We start from the raw sequence: 5,620 nt of genomic DNA on the forward strand, positions 1-5,620 counted from the left end.
TAAACCTTACCCGGGGCCTCACGCGTGAGTGGAAAAGGAAGAGCCTCAGCCAAGATGGCGGCGTGTTGCCAGCGGTCAAGATGGTGCCTAGGCAACAGTGCCGGCGTTTCCTTCGGTTATATGGCTGTATTAAAAAAAAACTAAGGAGGAGAAACTCTTCCATTGGCAGAGAAGTGAGGCAAAATGCTTTAGGGTGAGGCTGGGTGCGTGGAAGAGCTTTACTGAGTACAGTTGGTGGTAGTTTGCTAGACCTGCTCTAGGTGAGGTAGACATGGCTCCTTGTACTACAAGAGCTTAGTAGGGCCGACTGCTCCAGGCTGAGGAGCAAGGGAGATCTGGGGAGCCCCTCTCCATAATGGGGAGCCTCTCCCAGCTGCCCCCCATGGCTGGCCAGCCCTTGTGCCTCCAGACTCTCAATGGCAGCAGCCCCTTGCACCTGGGGCACCCGCTGTCACAGAGCACCTGTGCTCTGCAGTAGGTACTACTTGCTAGCACTTTGTGTCCCTATTGTAGGGGCAGGAGGCTGTGGTAGGGTGAGGTTTGTAAGTGATTTCTCAGGGTCACAAAGTTGTCTCAAGATGGCTACCAAGAGGAGACCTGTGGTTGGAACCTTGATTCCCTGTTGCAGCAGCTAAAATCCATTGCCTGTGTGTCTGTTATGGGTAATGTCCATGTGAATAACTGCACATAGGCAAGCAGAGAGCTGACTACTTTGAAGTTTCCCATTCTTCCACATATGACTGTTGATACTTGTGGGGGGTTTTGCTGCTGTGTTTTTGCCAGCAGTAAATTATACCAGTGTTGCCAGTTGATGTTTTTTATCACAAGTTTTGTAATACTGGGTATTTATAAGCATTAGCTTTCAGCATTGATAGCTATGATGGTTATAATAACTGAATGCAATGTTCTTTTGGATAGCTGTTGTAGCTGAACAGAATCCTGAAAAAAATTAATATCACTGTTCAAAAATGGGGGGAATTGCAAAGCAGAAATCATCATGATAAACTCACGCGTTTAACATTGATGTTGTGACTTTTTGTGACTTGTATGTCAGCTGAAGGCCTGGGTTTGGAAAATCTGTTGCTTGGGGAGGAAGGTTTTGAATTCACTTGAAATATGAATGACTCTGCTATTGTGGAGAGTAGGCTACCCTTGAAAAATCCTTTGTGTTTCCAGTTCAGTTAAACATCATGCACATGTGAAAGCTGTTCCTGTTCAGTCCATTAGAGCACTACTCATGTCATCTTTGGGGCAAAATGGGTAAAGTGCAGATGTCCGTAGTTTAGCTTATCTTCTTAAATTCCCTTTATTAAGTAAATTTATAACTGCATCTATAAACAATATTCGGTCCTCTCAGTTGCACAGGAAGGAATGTGGTCCTTCCCGAATGACACATGCAATTTTTGGCTTTTTTCCTAATGTGAATCCAGATACTCCAGAATGTTTGCTCAAGGCCATAACATGGTAAAAGTTTGTTCAGCTGTTCCTGAACATCATTGTTGGTGAGCAGTAACTGAGATTTTGATCAGACAGTGTTTTTCATAACTGGCCAGAGTGAACTATTTGAAGATAGGGAAAAAACTCAGACTCCATGGTATAGAGTTAACTAACTGTAAGTAGTAGAAAATACAACCTGATCTGCGATTTTTATGTAACTATCTTAGCGGAAAAAGGCTATGAGGAACTGCAAGAATTAATTGGCATGCTTGTGAGTCATGAGGTACAAGCTGCTGGATTTGGATGAAAAATAGGAAGTAATAAGTATCATGTGTTTTCAACCCAAACAAGCAGCTGACTGAGTCTTCTGAGAAGAAATTTATATATAAGCAGTTGTCAGTCAGCTTTTATAAGCAACCAGTTTCTCCAGAAACCCAATGTTAAGCCATTTGGAGTGATACAAGACAAGAGACTTCTTGTGTCTAGAGTAGAATGAAATAAGTAGGAAATTCATCTGTCCTCTCCACTCAATATATACCACAGAGCATATCACTCTTTTATTCTTAATATCTGCAAAAATATTAGCAACTGTAGATTTCTCCAGTTCTGTTCTGCAAAGACCACAGTAGGATAACCTGATATGACTTAATTTAATTATTAAGCTAGAGATAAATTATTCCTTATAACACTATAATTTTATTATATTGTGTGAAATACAACACACATCCACAATCAAGCACTTGTCCAAACTGGAATATGGCAAGGATCCTTGTAAGCTTCTGGTATCAATTAATGATTCTTACAACATTTTTTTCTGCAATCATCTGGGGATTTTACATCAGCGTTTTGAAGTAGGTAAGTGGTATTATGCCTACCAATAAAAAAAGGGAGAAGAAACACATTTTAAAAGCCTGATCTTGGACTTAAAGAACAGCATGAATTCCAAAACACGTTGCTGCAGAAAACAAAAACTATTTGCCAGAAGAAGCAATCAGAAATATGTAAATGACTGTAGACTTCTTGCTTGATAATATAAAATTAAATTTTTGTAAGGCATTGTATAGTAAATACACTTGTATCTTTTAAGTCATTGATCTGAAAAACAAGAACATGCAGATATGAAAGAACTGGCCTTTATTTTGCATTAGTTTCACACACCTATATTTCTGGTCCTTTTCCCTAATTTCAAACCATTTTCCTAAATATTCTATGCTAGCTTCTTATATCCCCCCCCACCCCCCAGGGTCTTAAACTTATAAAATCAGCTGTGCAATGTGATCTTACTAACACGCCAGTGTTGGTGCGCTTGGTTGGAAACAGTCACTGAAACGGTTGTTTTGCAGCAGGAGTGTGCTGGGTGTAAGTCCCTGCTGTAAGTGACATCATCCCATTGAACTCTGCACAGTGCCCCGCTGACCTCTGTGGGAACACTGTGTAGAAAGCCTGGGGAGTACTAATTTCATGGAATACATGTTTACCAGCTGTAACTCAGATTTATTACCTAATTCTGACAGCTGTGTGTGGCGTATGCTGTCACCGACTTGAGGAGGCATTTACAGCTTGCAGTGCCTTGCAGGACGGATGCCTAACTGCTAAAGCTTTCTGGAGTTGTTTGCAGCATACTGTTTTCATAGAGAAATACTTTGTTTTCTATGTCATTCTTGGTGTAAATGCTTGACGTGCAGGTCTAAATGTTAAATGTAGCAACGGAGGCCAAATACATCGAGAGAGGCCATAAAAGCATGTAATGCTCTTAAGTGCTGCCTGCTGCTGACACAGGAAAGCTTTTATATTGTGAGGTTTTTTTGGAAGTAGCCTTTGCAGCGGTGCAAAGGTAGTAACTGTTACCTCCCCGGGGGCTGATTAAAACAGGATGGTGCTTTCGTTTCTCAGGTTGTCAGGCACCGTGCTGATGGCAACTGATCCAATGTTCAGTGGGAAATGGCATAAATAGATAAGGGAAAGCAGAAATTGCTGTTGGCAATAAAATAAATGGGCCGTCTAATTATCTAATGATTATACAAGTATAATCTTATACTGTGCATTGAACATTGATTCCTTGCGTGCTCTTTGGTTTGCACAAACTTTTGCTCTTTTGTTGTTTGAATTCTTAGGTTAAAATTAATTCCATCCAGGTATTCCTATGCCAGAGGATGAAGTAGGTGTACTCAAGATGTGTACCTAAGAGGTCCTCGGTGTTCCTGCAAATGTTTCGATTTTCATATAGTTATCACAGAATCGCAGAGTGGTGGGGGTTGGAAGGGCCCTCTGGAGCTCACCCCATCCCACCCCTGCTGGAGCAGGCACCCCCAGAGCAGGGGCACAGGGCCGCGTCCAGGCGGGGGGTGAATGTCTCCAGGGAAGGGACCCCACAGCCTCCCTGGGCAGCCTGTGCCCCTGCTCTGGCACCCGCTCAGTTATCTGTTTTTCATTTTGAAAATAAAGAAATATGGGGGAAATATGAAATATTTTAAATATGATCTGTGCAGAGTCACAGAAATATCCAAAGCTGTCATGTCTTTTGAAGAATCGCTATATCGAGTTTGGATAATAAATGTAAGCACAATCATCAAAGTGTGAAACAGAAGGATTTTAGCTGTTCCTTCTCAAGTGCAAATCTCAACACGTTCCTGATCTGGAACTTTCATCTGTGCTATCACTGTATTTGTCAATGCAACTGTGGCTATTGTATCCTTGTGGAGTAAGTTGCAAGATTGGCACAGCTTTTTAGTATGAAAGTATTGATCCAAAGGAACAGGAAAGATGTCAGCCAGTGCTGCATTCCAGCAGCTCTGTAGGAAACGCAAATTCTTAATTTGCACAGGGATTGCTCTAGAGTGTTTGTAGTGCTTTTAAAAAAACGAGTGTTACTGTTACTATGAAGTGTGAAAGCATTTTGAATGAAGATCACAGAAGCACAGAAAGTTATGACCAATGCTATTACAATTTTTACCTCAAGCTCGGATTAGTGGCATTTTTCCAGGGTATATGAAAAGCAGTATCAGTTTATTTTACTTTAAATGGGCAGTAAGAAAGTGTTTCTATTTGCTTTCATTATGGTAAAGCTAAGGAATTCCTGATTTCCTTGACCTCAATGATAACTCGCCTATAGTCTGTCAATTAAAAAAAAAAACACCATTATTTTTACATTCTGCTCTGCTACTTAATTTGATTATGAAATCTTTATCAGCCAAATACAGGAACAATTGCTTCTCTGGATTGTGATGTCTTTTACAGACAGCTGCAGTGAAACACGCGTGTAGGGAGTTCTGCCCTTGGGTGACAAACTTCTGCAGCTGTGACTGTCTCGAGTTCTTGTACAGCATTGCTGCTCATGCTGAACAGAAATGCGGTTTGTGGATTAAAGCATTAGGCCTGATCTGTAACAGGAGGGGATTTACCCCGTGTGCTTGATAGAGGAAAGTTGCAGTTTAGACAGGAAATTGCATGTTTGTTGGAAGGTCTAATTTCTAAAGGTCATTTTCTACTTGAAAAACTTCTCTGTGCAGCCGTAGGTGTATGCTTATACGTGTCTGCTTCAATGGGTAGGGGGGTTAGAAGAGGAGCAAGATGTGGATTGAATCTTTAATTAAATGCTACAACCTGAGGTTTGGAAAGACCATCACTGACATAAATCGTAAGCATCTTAATTAATGCTTTGGGGCCTATGAGGTTGTGGGAGGCTGATACGTATTTCTAATAATGCTGTACCTAAGGATTTGTGATACCCGCCTGGAAGCAGGATCACCGATACTTGTATTTTGTTACAGAAATGGGAGGTCATAGGTAATGGCGTTAGTAACTTCCATAGTGTTATTGCATTTAAAAGGGACTGAGGGGAAATTAAAATCGGGGGGGGATGTGTATGTGACATAACTGCAGAGTATGTCTTTAAAAATAAGCACGGCAGCTCAAGGGAGGCAGCGAACCCCCGCGCAAAGCTGCTCCGCGCTGCCCGCCGCCGCCTTACCGGCGCTCCCCGCAGCAGAGGCGACGCTGCGGGGCGGCCCCGCCGGGCGCGGCCGGGGGCGTGCTCCGCTCTCCCCGCCGCTCCGGGGTGCGGGGACACGCACGCACGGACGCGCCGCGGGGGCCTTCCGTGCCCGCCCTGCGGCGGGGACGCGCGGCGGGGACGCGCTGGCGGCGGCGGCGGCGGCGGCTACGTGACGAGGCTCAGGTCCAC

The sequence above is a fragment of the Phalacrocorax carbo genome, chromosome 16 (assembly GCF_963921805.1).
Source record: "Phalacrocorax carbo chromosome 16, bPhaCar2.1, whole genome shotgun sequence".
NCBI lineage: Eukaryota > Metazoa > Chordata > Aves > Suliformes > Phalacrocoracidae > Phalacrocorax > Phalacrocorax carbo.